Source organism: Peromyscus eremicus, chromosome 14, assembly GCF_949786415.1.
Source record: "Peromyscus eremicus chromosome 14, PerEre_H2_v1, whole genome shotgun sequence".
NCBI classification, from domain to species: domain Eukaryota; kingdom Metazoa; phylum Chordata; class Mammalia; order Rodentia; family Cricetidae; genus Peromyscus; species Peromyscus eremicus.
The window spans coordinates 40,187,177-40,201,659 of record NC_081430.1 but is presented as its reverse complement, the minus strand read 5'-3'; the positions used below and the strand labels follow the sequence as shown (position 1 = coordinate 40,201,659).

The 14,483-nt window shown below is 41.2% G+C and overlaps 1 protein-coding gene across 1 annotated transcript in view; it reads left to right on the top strand.

Moving 5' to 3' along the window:
• Positions 1 to 12,477: 12,477 nt before the first annotated feature.
• Cep128 (centrosomal protein 128) overlaps positions 12,478 to 14,483 on the top strand; it is a 334,023-nt gene continuing 332,017 nt past the window's right edge. Inside the window, exon 1 of the mRNA XM_059279885.1 lies at positions 12,478 to 12,709. The gene's annotated coding sequence lies outside the window, so the exon portion shown is untranslated. The remainder of the gene's footprint in view (positions 12,710 to 14,483) is intronic.

The following is a 14,483-nucleotide window of genomic DNA, read 5'->3' as shown; positions in this document are numbered from 1 at the left end:
CCCAACCTTGGTCCCTGAGCTGTACCCTCGGTCCCACCCATTAATTTTTTCTAAAGCCTCATAGATGAACCTTCTTCTTCCCTTGTCTCCGAACTCCTGGAGCCACCCTTCTTGGCTGAGCAGCCTTTAAGAGCTGTAGCGACCGGAGACCTACTTCAAATGGGCTTCGTCTAATATCACCACGGAGGAGACTGTTGTGGAATACTCCAATGTCCCCCCGCCAGAACTTCGGCTTCTCTAGGTTAAAGTCACCTTTGCTGAGAATTGGAACCGACAACCCAACCGGGGCCACCTCAGGGTGCAGCCGAAGGGGGATGTGACACTCTGGGAGGATCCTCCATGCTCTCCAAGCTGGAGCAGGCAGGGACTGTCGCGCGCCCTGGTGGCTCTCAAGCTTGAGCCACGAAACCCGCTGTCTCACCGAACCTGAGCAACTCCGTGGAGTCAGGCGCTGGGCTCTGGGGCCATCTGCTGTGGAGAACTGGGAACTGCGTGTGCAGGTCCCCTTGCCGCGTGGTGACAATCTGGTTTTGCTAAAGGAAAGGAGTCTGTCTGCTTAGGAATCTAGAAATTGTGCTTTCATTCCCCTTCATTCTCTCCAGAAAACGAGAGTAAAAAGAACATTTAAGTGTCACATCATTCTTCACGCACTAACCAAAAATATTAATTACAAATGAAAACAAGATTGGGTCAATTTTCTTCTTGAAAGTATATTTTTGCTTTACTAATTCTTCTAGGAACAAAAGGAACACTAACTCCTGATACGCTACAAGGTTTCTTTTATATGTAACTCTAGAACAGGATGGAAAGGCTAGGGTGCTGGGAATCAAAGGAGACATTAAGAGAGAAGACTCTGAAAATACATGATTAGTAGCAGGTTGGAGGTCAAGGGCAGGTAAACATTAAGATTCATTGAACTGTATGCTTAAGACTCTAGTGTTTATAAAAACTTATGGATAGTCATAAACAGCCCCACATGTCCTTTAAGAAGATAGTGAATGCACAGACGCCTTTCCACAGTAAAATCAATCCAGCATTAGTTTACACATCATATATAAATCTTGAATAAATCTTGAATGTGAACGGTAAGTGCAAGAAATCAAATTAAAAATTATATATTTATATGTGACCATTCATATACATGACATTAGGGCTGGGGATGTAGCTCAGTTGGTAGAATGCTTGCCTAGCATGCTCAAGGTTCCTAACATGCCCAAGGTTCCAAACCCAGCAGAAGATAAACTTAATGTGGTGGTATACTTCTGTAATCCCTGCATGTGGGAATCAGAGGCAGGAGGACCAAGGTCCTTGGCTGTACAGCAAGTTCTAGGTCACATGGGCTATATGAGACCCCAAGGGACTGAAATCTTAAAAGAGAGGCTGACTACAAACAGACACCCAGAGATTTTTCTGGGAAATGAAATTGTTCTCAGTCTTTATTGTGGTGGTCCAATGGCAATTTGTAAATGTGAAGAATTATAGTTCTTGCATTTTGAATGTTGAACCCATCTTAAACCCAGAGATAAAGCCCTTTGACTGTTCTGAATGTATTCTTGCAGTAACTTAACTGAAATTCTGTTTGAGAGTTTTGTGTAGATGTTCCTAAGGAAAGGTGGTCTCTTACTCCTTTCTTTCATTTTTGTATGGTATTCTCAGTTTCTTTTGTACAGTAGTCTCAGTAGTTGATTCTTTCATCACAGACTGAATTGAAAAATGTTTCCTCCATCTAAATTTCTTTTAGAGTTTGTTTACAATTTAGTACTTTGTTCTTATCTGGTAGAATTTACCAGTGAAACCAATTAAACATTGAGTTTTTCACTACAAATTTAACTTCTAAAAACAAGTATAATGTTATTCAGGTTCTTTCATTCTCTTGGGGGTAGTTTGGTAGTTTTCGTTTTATAAAGGATTTGTTATCTATTACTGAAGCCATGGCCATAAAGGTGTTTACAATATTGTCTCTATACATTCATACAAACATGCATAACATGTCCTAATGCTTATCCTTTCATACCTGATATTGCCATTTTGTGCCTTTATCCTGCTTTTCCCATTGACATGTTTAGAGCTTTGTTTCATCAGAAGTCTCAAGGCAGTGTATTTTCAGTTCATAGATTCCGTATTATAGTCCATTCACACTGGCAGGTCAACTGGTGTTGTCATTATGCAGCTCTTGTTTAGGTGACCATATTGTTGATATTTCAACAACGCAGCTTTTTTGTCATACATAGAAGACACTGTGTCTCAGAAGACATCCTGGTCCTCTGGTGCTTACAATCTTTCCACCTACCTCTCTCACAGTGTCCCTTATCTATAGGTATAGGGGTTGTGTCGTAGATGCATCATTTAGGGTGGGGTTTCTCAATGGTCATTTGCTCTCTGCATTTTGACCAATTGTGGATTTCTATAATGCTCTCCACAGGTTACAAAAAGAAGCTTCTTTGATGATGAGTGTGATATTTTAATTTACCTGTTGTTTATCGATATGAAATACCCTGGCAAAAATAACTTGACGGAGAAAGGGTTTATTCTGGATCACAGTTCAAGGGTAGTACCATGAGGACAGAGAAGTCAAGCCAACAGCAACTTAAAGTCCCACCACATCCACAATTAGGAAGCAGAGCGTGATGGGTACATGCTGGAGCTCAGTATCCTTTTTTTCATTTATACGGTCCAGGATCTCAGCCAGGGAATGGTTCGGGCTACAGTGGGTGTGTCCCCCCCCCCCACTTAAAGTAGTCAAGATAATCTCACATGGGCATACCAGAGGCACTTTCTCCAGATGATTCTAGATTTTGTTAAGTTGGCAATTGACACTAAGTGTCACACGTGGGGTTACGATTTTCATCAAAATTGGAAAGTTTCAGCCATATATCTTTTCTTTTTTAAAAATAATTTACTTAAATTCATTTTATGTGCATTGGTGTGAAGGTGTCAGATCCCCTGGAATTGGAATTACAGACAGTTGTGAGCTGCCATGTGGGTGCTGGGAATTGAACCTGGGTCCTCTGGAAGAACAGCCAGTTCTCTTAACCACTGAGCCATCTCTCCAGCCCACCATGTGTCTTTTCTGTTCCTCTGTCATTCCTTTCCATTTAGGATTCCAATCGTTGCACTTACAACAGACTGGAGTTGTCCCACAAACAAAATATTTAAACTCCAAGAACATAGCAATCTCATTGGATGTCAAAATAGTTCAGCTGGGAGAAGGTTAGACTGAAAGTTTTTTCTCTCTGCTTTTCATTTGAGTGGTTTCTTCTGCTCTGTCTCCAAATTCAGTTTTTAAAAATTCTCCTGGAATATTTGATCTGCCACTAATCCTTAAAGTATATGTTTCATATCATAAACCGCAGTTTTCATTTCTAGAAGTTCTCTTTCTCCATATAATCTGTATAACACAGTGACTCTTTTGATGTTTATGTTGGTTCCCAAGACCTGCTATAACAAAGTAAATTCCACACACTTTATGTTTTCAAATGAGATGAATTAATTCTCTTGTAGTTTGTAAGGCTGGAAGTCTACAATCAAGGTGTGGGCAAGGACACATTCTTTCTTAGAGCTCCGGAGGATGATTCTTTGGGCAAGAACACACTCTTTCTTAGAGCTCTGGAAGATGATTCTTTCCAGTTCTTCTAGCTTTTGGCAGTCATCAGTGCTCCTCATTATCCATAGCCTTGAACCATTCCAGACTCTCCCCCATCATCAAAAGGCTCTCTCCTCATGTGCCCCTCTGTTTAAATTTCCCTCATCTTTTAAGTATATCCATCCTTGGATTGGGGACCAATCCAGAACGACCTAAACTTGCCTTCAATATATATGAAGGCCATATCTCAAATAAGGTCTTACCTACAAGTCCTACAAATTAGAAATTGAAGATACCATTTGGGAGGCATAATTCAACCCATACAATATCCTTGCTTGATAACTATAGTGTCTTTTCAGGTATCAGGTCAATCTAGATTATTCTTCCTAAAATGAGTTAATGCTTCCTGATGCCTTGTCTGTATCATGACCTGTTTGGATTGTAGACACTGTAAATGTTACAGCATTTGGCAGTTTATTTTGCAGCCAATGTGAATTCTCTTGGTATTTGTTATTAAACATGGTTCAATGTGTGTGTGTGTGTGTGGGGGGGGTGGTCCCTGCAAGTGTCACAGCCAGCAGTAAAGCAATCCGTGGAAAAGCAAGAATGAAACTTGGTTCAGCATGACGTAGTTAGCTAGGCTGGTTCAAACTTTTGGAGTCTGCTGCCAAGCAGTTTATTTAAAAAACAACAACAACAACAACAACAACATATCTCAAGACAGTAAAACTTTGGAAAAAGTTTCCTCCTGATAATTATCACAACAAAACTTAAGTCATTACTACATCGAAACTCTCTTGCAAAGTTCATGTCTTTTGCAGAGCACCTGTTACCTCTTCTACAAGAATGGGTTGTACTGACTTTGAGACAATGCTCAGGATAAGGGCCCAGGGAGGAAGGGTTTGTAATAGGCATAACAACAAACTCTTTTACAAAGTACATGGGACAATCTTTCATGAGGATGACTCTAGTGACTCAGAAGTCTTGGGGATTCGGGTGAGGGCTGGCTCCACAGAATAGCAAGTGATCAAACAACATCCACTCCAGCCTTCCAGATGAACAGGTGTCAATTTCTTCAACTGAAGAAATTGCCTGTGTCCTTAACAATTCTGGTGTCTTTAGCGATGATCAGCAAACACATGGACCTTGTGCCCTCCTACAGTTAAATTACTTAAAAATCATTTTATGTTTTATTTACTTTGTTTTTAAAATATTTGTTACATGTGATCAGAATGGCATTTAATCTAGGGCTAATCCCTTACCATTTCTTAGACTCTTTTGAACACCCAGTCAATGATCCCTGAATTATTAAATGTTTCAGTCTGGTTAGTAGGAATCATTGCTATTCTGGGTCGTGGATAAGTGACAGGTGTTTCCTCCTCTGAGCTTGGGAGACATGCCTTTCTCCAGTTTTAATTGCTTCACATATGTGTAAACAGTTAAGAGTTTTCTGAGTATTCCGTGGAGACCTGCTGTGGTTCTCAGGAATTTTTCTCCACATGGCTTTTTCCTGCCCTTAGTTTGTCATGAAAACTCCGTATACCTCCACTTCCCAAGGCTCTCAAGTCTCTTTCCAAATTTACAGCATCTAGTGGGCACTTGCTGCCTGTGTTCCTTCTCTTTACACCACAGGTAAGATACTTTCTTGAATGTGGCGATTGTGAGGTTTGCCACATCATCTGTTGCCTGTCTCTCAGAGATTACATTATTTATTTGTCTGATGGCCACTATCTCCCACATATTTTGTCTGCTATTTTAATTCTAAGGGCAAGGTATGTTTGGTGGCAGTGACTCTGTCTTTACTGGGAGCAGTGCTGAAATCTAACATTTTAAACCATGATTCAGACAGCATAGAACTGGTTGAGTAGAGATGATAATGTGAGTAAAATCTTTCATGCCTAACTGTTTCAACTCAGCAAATTGGAACAAGCCTTCAGTATAACATGTCCTAATAGCCTAATGTTCAGCAAGTGACTGTGGTAATCACTAAAGCAATTTTCTTTCCTTAACCTAAATTTTGAACCAGAAAAAAAAGAAGCAGATGAGATGATGAATCAGTTATAAAGTGCATTACGAGAAAAGTGTATCCATTAACACACACCAAAAAATTCCTTTTAAATGTAACAAATAGATGAGAATAGCTATAGAAAACTAGGTTTTCTTTTATCTTAGAAGAACCGTTAACACTGTTCACAATTCAGAAGGTGGCATTTTTGCATTTCTTTTGTGTTTTATCCCTTTCAAAAGGTACAGCAGAGGCTGTACTGCTTGACTACACTAATGATCCTCTATAATGGTTTAACATATTATTAGTTGCTCATTTTGACCTCAGTGCATTTGTACTGCAATGTTATAAACTTGCCATAACTACCTAAAATTATAAATGTATGATAGAAAAGAATATTATGGGATGAGCTGTGCTTCTACGTAGCAAATGACTAAGGATTACAGTTTCATGAGTGGACAATATTATTGTGGCAATCCTTTACTCTGATTCTTCTTAGAGACTTGTAGCTTATGTGGAAACATAAAAGATACTATCAACAATACTTAAATACTTGTTTCTTGATGGGTAGAAAGTGTGTTCATTCCTCTTCTATCCAGTCCCAACCAAATCAAAATATTGAACATTTTACTTTTATTTCTTATGATATAGTTGTTATGTGATATTGCAATGGAGTTTGGCCATCTCTGGTTGCCAAATATAATCAAGTGAAGTCTAAAACTCTAGGTGGTCATCACTTGTGTGGGAACTCTGGGCAAACTAGAGGCTGTTTTGAAGGGACATTGTTCCCTGGTACCAATATGGAGGTTAGATACCTTCTGGATTTAGATGTTTTTCCTATACCTTCAGGTTTGTTCTTTTATCCCTATTCCTAATTCCAGGATTTCCTTTGTTCTCTGTGTCTTCCTGTGATAGTATGAATATAATTGGCCCCCATAATCTCACAGGGAGTGGCACTATTAGGAGGTGAGGCTTTGTTGGAGTAGGTATGGCCTTGTTGGAGGAAGTGTGTCATTGTGGGATGAGTGTTGAGGTTTCCTGTGCTCAAGATACCGTCCAGTGTCTGAGACCACTTCCTGTTGCCTGCAAGATATAGGACTCTCAGCTACTTCTACAGCACCATGCCTGCCTGCATGCTGTCATGTCCCACCATGATGGTAATGGACTGAACCTCTGAACTGCAAGTGAGCCACCCCAATTAAATGTTTTCCTTTATAAGAGTTGCCATAGTCATGGTGTCAATGCACAGCAATAGAATCCTTAACTAACACACTTGCCTTCCCACACATAATTTTATTTACTTATTTATTTGTTTATTTAATTTTTTTATTTTTTTTGAGACAGGGTTTCTCTGTGTACCAGCCCCGGCTGTCTAGGAACTCTCTTTTTAGGCCAGAGTGGCCTCGAACTCACAGAGATCTGCCTGGCTCTGCCTCCCAAGTGCTGGAATTAAAGTCATGTGCCACTACCACCCAGCACTTATTTATTTTTTGAGGACTGATTTTTGGATTATGGTACTTTCTTCCACACCATGTGGTTACATCATGACTTCTTTGTAGAAGGCCTGGCTTCCTGGGTTTGAGACACGTGTGACCTAACAGGGCCCTGCATGCAGAAGGGTCTGGGACTTGGCTTAATGCTTTGTCCTTTCTATGCTCATGCTCTCAGCAAATTTTTAAAATTTATTTATTTATTATTGTGTATGTGAATGCATGATGTACATGTGTATGTGTGTGTGGGTGTGGGTGTTAAGGTGTGTGCAACGGCACCTGTGTGGAGGTCAGAAGTCAATTTTGTGGAGTTGGTACTCACCATTTACCTTTCCATGGGTTCTGGGGACTGAACTCAGGTTGCCAGGCTAGCCCATCAAACACCTTTACCCAGTGAGCATCGAATTTGTACTTCAATGAGTCTTGAACAACGGCCTCACATTTCAGTTTTGCTTTGGGTTTTACAAATCCTACAGCCAGTCCTATTTGAGAGTCTTTGTGCTGCATTCTCAGAAGACAGGAAGGGATCCCTTTTCTCTTTTCTCAGTCTCGCTTCCCTCTTTTCCCCGAATGCAGAGCAACCTAACTTGCTTAAACAGAAATGAGAGAGAGAGAGAGAGAGAGAGAGAGAGAGAGAGAGAGAGAGAGAGAGAGAGAGAGAGAACGGTAAAATAAATATTTGAGAATTTTTTGACATCGAACTTCCTGCAACCTGGACATGATCAATACACTGTTGCTATTTTACAGTGGTATGAGTTTGCAAGGTACAAGCAAAAACACTTCTGTGTTGTCTGCTCGAGACAGCCTTGTCTCTATCTGCCAATCTGTCTGCTACCCAACAGCTGCTTATATGGCATCTGTCCTTCCTCTCCTGTTCATACCTACTCAGGATGGGCTGAGCTAAGATGAGCATATTTATGTTTTCAGAGCATATTTATGTTTTCAGGCCATCCCCATTCCAGATCCTCTTCGTTGATTAGCCTACCAGGGTATTTGATATGGCTCAAAAGTATACTTGATGTGATTGTTCAAGAAACTGGATATAGGATTAGTGCTGTAGAGCTCATAGTCTATACAGTTGGGCTTTTCCAGTGTAATCTTAGGCTCTTGTTTTAACCAGCAGAGCTTATCTAAACCTTCAAATGGAAAACCAACAAAAACAAACAGACATCCAAGCATTGAGAACAAAATAAAGTCCTGTTGCTCAGAGACTAATGTTTCAGGGTGAATTTAGTTCCAATCAATTAACATATATTTAGGACTCCATATGATGAGAAATTGTGGTTGTTTGAATGTAATTGACCCCCATAAACTCATCGGGAGTGGCACTATTAGGAGGTACGGCTTTTTGGAACAGGTATGGGCTTGTTGGAGGAAGTGTGCCACTGTAGAGGCAGGCTTTAAGGTTTCATATATACTCAAGCCATGACCAGTGTCTCAGTTCACTTCCTGTTGCCTTCTGATCAAGATGTAGGACTCTCAGCTCCTTCTCTAGCACCATGTCTGCCTCCACACCGCCATGTCCCACCATGATGATAATGGACTAAACCTGTGAAATTGTAAGCCACCACATTAAATGTTTTCCTTGGTCATGTTGCCATGGTCATGGTGTCTCTTCACAGCAATAGAAACTCTAACTATGATAGCAACACATGGGATGCTTCCTACATGTTAATTTATTTTACTCTTGAAGCAGAATTACTCATAAGCTACTACCCTTTTCCATCATTGACAGAAGAAATTAAACACAGAGGAAGCAGCTTGCTTGAAGTCACATAGCTGTTAGATATTACAGTGAAGGTTTGAATCTGTGCATTTAACCACCGCAGCTTCCTCTAGTCCATGAGGCACTACAGCAGTGGTTCTCAACCTTCCTGATGCTGCTAACCCTTTAATACAGTTCCTCATGTTGTGGTGGCCCCAACCATGAAATTATTTTGTTGCTACTTCATAACTGTAATTTTGCTACTGTTATGAATCACAGTGTAAATATCTGATATGCAAGATATCTGATATGTGACCGCTGTGTGAAAGGGTTGTTAGAAACCCCAAAGGGGTTTTGACCCACAGGTTGAGAATCACTGCACTAGACCAGGGGTTGGTGCCAGGAACCTGGAAGCTGTTCAGAGGCAGGGCTCTGGTCTCTTGGGTGTATTTCCTGTTGATGTTTGCTTCCATATTCATTTATCTTCAGATTGATGTTTTCAGCTTCTTGTTGAATGTAGATGAATATGGCCATTTCCTGGTGACTACCCCAGCTCTTACCTGAACATCAAGATTATCAAACCATAAACTAGAAATCTGGATTTCATTTTAAGTTATTAATGCACAAAGACCCTCATAGGCCCAGGCTATTTGGAATGTCTACTCCTTGACAGTATGTCAGAGGAAAGTGATCTCTATAATATACATGAGTCTGGGGACTCATGGTGTAGGTGTGATTGTTTCTACGTTTAGCCTGTCTCATAAGATGTGATGTAGGCAAGGCATATGAAAATATGTACCACATCTCCCCCTCTGGGGCAGTGGGAAACCACGACACTAAGGCTTAATGGGTTAGGGGAAGTAATATGTTATGAACTGTTTCATGCCCTCGAAAAATTCATTTCCTGAAACTGCCATTGTGGCTGAATTTGGAGACAGGTTCGTTAGAGAGGAAAATTAAATAAGCTAATAAACATGGGTCCTTAATTCAATGTAACTGACTTTTTTTTTTAAACAGGTAGAGAGACAACAATTCTGTGTACACAAAAGGACAATGCCATTTGAGGACACACAGAAGATAAAGAGAGAACTCCCATTGACTGATGTTTCAATGTGGGACTCTCAGCCTTCAAATATCTGACACATTTTTCCTCTATCTCACTCTTTCCCTGCAATTTCCGTTGTTTAAGCCACCTAGTCTACGGTATTTTGTTACAGCAGCCTTAGCAAACTAACTCACCATGTGTGCTACTGTTTAATGACTTACAAAGGAGGAAAACTTCAAATAATCCTTATGGAGTTGCCCGACTCTAGACTCATGTGACTCCGTTTGAATGTAGTGGTGGTGTGTGAAGGGTAGCAACCATGCACCAGCTATATTCTTAAAAGGAATTTAATATCCTTTGGAAGCTGCAAGACCATTTTCTGAGTAAAAATATATCTTGTTAAGAAGTAAGTGAGAAACATTCTAAGATCTGACTTCACTACATTCCATCCCCCACCATGTCCCATTTGTCAACTGAGGTGTATGACAGTAGTTTTTAATTTAATCATACATATACTTTTTTTTTTTTTTTTTAGATAGGGTTTCTGTAACAGCCCTGGTTATCTTGGAACTCTCTTTTCAGGCTGGCCTTGAAGTCACAGAGATCCTCCTGCCTCTGCCTCCTGAGTGCTGGGATTAATGGTGTTGGCCACCACGCCTATCTCCAAATTTTTGATCATAATTAACTCAAATCTGATTTCTTTTTCTGTGGTCCCAGCTGTGTCTTCAGAATTTTTTTTCTTTGCTTGACCAATATCGCTTTAAAATGGAGTCAATAGAATTGAATTCAATCTTGTAAATACAGCTGGACAAAAATGTTATCAACAATCAGTTTCTACTAACGTAGTTCAAAGTTACTCTAGCATTTTGGTAGTACATTTTTTGGCAGTTGATCAGATATATTTCCAAAGGAAGGTTCTCTTTTTTGTTTCTACTTAGATACTGATGTAGTGTTTATCTCCTCCCCGGCCCCCCCCCCCCCCAGCATTGTAATGAATTGTCATCTCCTTCCATTGGCTCTGAGCAGCTTAAACAAAAGGATTGTTCTTTTTAATCTCTTCGTTATCCTTGTGTCTTGTGTCTAATAGAATGACAGGATCCTAAGGTGATTCAATATGCACATTTGCTAAGCTGAATCAAATTATTCTGTGAAATTTAGCCGTTAAGAAACCGAGCCATTATGCCTCTGCAGGCATTGTTTGAATGACTGTTCTGAATTATGTTTCTTTTTGTGTCAGGTGGAGTGTATTCTAGAGGCACAGCTGTTGATGCAAATACTTAGGTAAGTCTTTCAAAGAATGCGTGTTTAAACTGGATAGGAAAAGCCTTTGTGTGAGCAGGGTGGGAATTTGGGGGGAGGAGATACATTAAAAGTCAGGTCCCCTTGTTTCAAGACCCAAAGGAGAGAGAGGATTAAGTGGGAAATTAATTATTTCTGTACAGTGGTCAAAATAGACAGCCTGTATCATAAGACAATCTAGTAGACAGTTCTCAACCTGTGGGTCGTGACCATCAGAAAAATACACATTTTCGATCGTCTTAGGAACCCCAACCATAAATTTATTTTCGTTGCTACTTCATAACTATAATCTTGCTACTGAGCAGTGTCTGGGATGTTAAGACCATCAGAAGAAATAGGTGTTTTCTGCCAGGCGGTCGTGGCCCACGCCTTTAATCCCAGTTCTCGGGAGGCAGAGGCAGGAGGATCTCTGTGAGTTCGAGGCCAGCCTGGTCTGCAGAGTGAGTTCCAGGACAGCCAGGACTGTTTCACAGAGAAACCCTGTCACGAAAAGCAAAAATAACAACAGCAAAAGAAATGTTTTCTGATGGTCGTGACCCACAGGTTGAGAACCATTGATAGTTGGGTTTATTTTTATTTTATTTTTTTAAGTTTCAGGCAAACGTCCATAGATCATGTGAATTTTGATTCTAGTTTTGGGGAGGGTCAGGTCAGTGTCCTTTATTGGCAGAGTAGAAGGAAAAGATTATGGACGTCCCTAATGGATTTTCACTTCTTAGGTTTTCCAAAGCTCCTTCCTTCGTCGAGGTTTTAATTCTCTCATCGTGGCTGAAACTGACTTTGTCTTTTTTCTTTTCTTTTCTTTTCTTTTCTTTTCTTTTCTTTTCTTTTCTTTTCTTTTCTTTTTTTTTCCTGAGCAGATAATACTTCTTCCATGTTCTAGTGAGGACGGAACACAGTAGTAACGAACAGACTGCCCCACACTGCATTTGTAGATTGCCATTGGAAGAGCTGTAAGATCTTAGCCAAGCCACTCCAGGCAGAAAGTGTTTCACTTGACCAACTTCTTTATTCCCCTCCAGTCCTAAGCCTTTAAAACAAGACATTAAAGCGATTTTTTACATCTCACTGCTGGATATTATTTATCCTTTGATGTTTCTTCATGAGTAAAATTTCACTCCACTGCCAAGGTAGCATTTGAGCGCTTTCTGCCAGGCGTTTGCGTCTTCACAGGCTGCTGGCCCTTTAAAAAAACAAAATTTGAGCCGGGCTAGAAGGCAGGGCCCTAGGTTGGTAAAGACCGCTTATCCAGCTTCTTCCGGGAAAGGAACCTAGAGGCCAGACGCAGAGCATGCTGGGACTTGCAGTTTAGTTACTGTCATTGTGGCTGGATCTCTCCGCTTTGGAGCGTGGGATGGACTACAGCTCCCAGAGGGCCAAGCGGCGGTGGCGCGTCCATTGCTCCTAGCCGCGCCTGGGCGGCTAGTTCAAGTTGCCATAGCTGCGAGTCTGGGGTGAGCAGAGTCGGTTGCGCCGCAGCGTTGAGTCGGTTGCACCTTCGGGGTCGCTGGTAGCCGCGGGAGCCGGGTGGGGCCTCGGCGATGATCCGGCGTTAAGAACCTGGAGTCACCTTGGGTCTAAGGTACCTGTCCCATCTGCTCCCTTGTCCTTTTTTCACTTCCCCCCTGCAGAGACATTTACGTCCCACTTCCCCTTGTCCCAGGGTGGAGACACCAGAGCAGCCAGGGGTAAGTGGGATGGGGCCGGGTGTGTGGGTGCAGCGTTGGCAAGTTGGGGGCGATGGCGTGTTTGCACCCCTCAACAGGTGGTCCATGGTCAGGTCCTGGCCAAACTCACTCTGAACGTGCGTTGTCCTGGCTTTTGAGTAGCTTGCCATGGGCTAGTCTTCTAGACGCTTTAGCTATCTGACATTTAGTTGACTGCTCCGAGGGTGTAAGTTGGTGCTTCTCTGTCTTCTGGTCACTTGATTTTCCTATGCTAATTTAGGAGATGCCCGGTCCTAGCGGTTAGCAGCCCCCTTTTGGAATTAATTCGTGGAAATACAGAATCCCAGCTGCATCTGTATTGCTTTAATGGACCGAGTCTGTTAGGCAAAGGTTCAGTAAAGCTAAATGTTGTAGCGTCCTGTCAGGATTATGCAAAACATTTGGCGTATTGCCTAGCACAAAGCAAATTCTCAGCACTTCTTTCCAAAACTGATTGTGTCTAACAGAAAGAAACAGCATGCGAACTATACAGGTGATTTTTAATTTTATAGTACCTGTATTAAAAGTATGAGGAAACTGCTGAGATTAATGTTAATTTGTCTTAGTACATAAAATATTTATATTTGGCATGTAGTAAATATCAAACTTATATGTACACACACACACACACACACACACACACACACACACACACACACGCTTTAGACAGTGTCCCACAGTGTAGCCCTGGTTGGCTTGGAGCTCTTTTTGTGGATGGACCAGATAGGTCTCCAAGTCATAGAGATGCACACCTCTGCCTGCACGCTGCTGAGATCAAAGGTGTGTGGTACCACCAGGGGTGTATTTTAATGTTTTTTTTTTTTTGAAAATGGTACTGGATGTTCAGAATCTAGCATGTATTATTATTTTATATTTATAGTGTGTATCAGTTTGAACTGGCCAGACTTCTTGAGTTGTAGCCATATGACTGCTGTACTGGACACCACAGCAGGAAGATGAACTTTGACAGCTGTGCATTGGCATAGAGCAGTAGTTCTCAACCTGTGGGTCGCAACCCCACAGGATCGACTGGCCCTTTCACAGGGGCTGCCTGAAACCACTGGAAAACACACATTTTACATTATGAGTCATAATAGTAGCAGAATTACAGTTATGAAGTAGCAATGAAAATAATTTTCTGGTTGGGGGTCACCACATCAGGAGGAACTGTATTAAAGGGTTGTAGCCTTAGGAAGGTTGAGAAGCACTGTTTTATGTAATCCTAGCTGCTCTAGAACTCACCATGTGGTAGGGCTTGCTACTTTGTCTGAAAAGCGTGTGTTAAACTGTTGCTTAGCTGGCCACCCTGAACTTCTCCCAGGTTCTCAGCAATTTACTTTTCCCAGAATACACTTCTTGAAATGGCTTATTGATATACACTCACAGTGGTTTTCTTAGATGATTTTTTTCCCTGTGGATTTTTACAATTTTAAAAGTAGTTAGAGAGTGTTGAAAACATTTCTACCCACTGCACTTTTCTTCAGCCAAATATATAATACTTTGGTTTATTAGTTTTACCACTCACTGTGAGAACTGATCCACCATATGTAATATGTCTTTAAAGAGGTGGAGGGTGGCCTAGACTTACAAATGAGCCAGCACAGTCAGAAACCCATGTTCATTTTATTACCCAGTCTAGTCTCCCAGTTG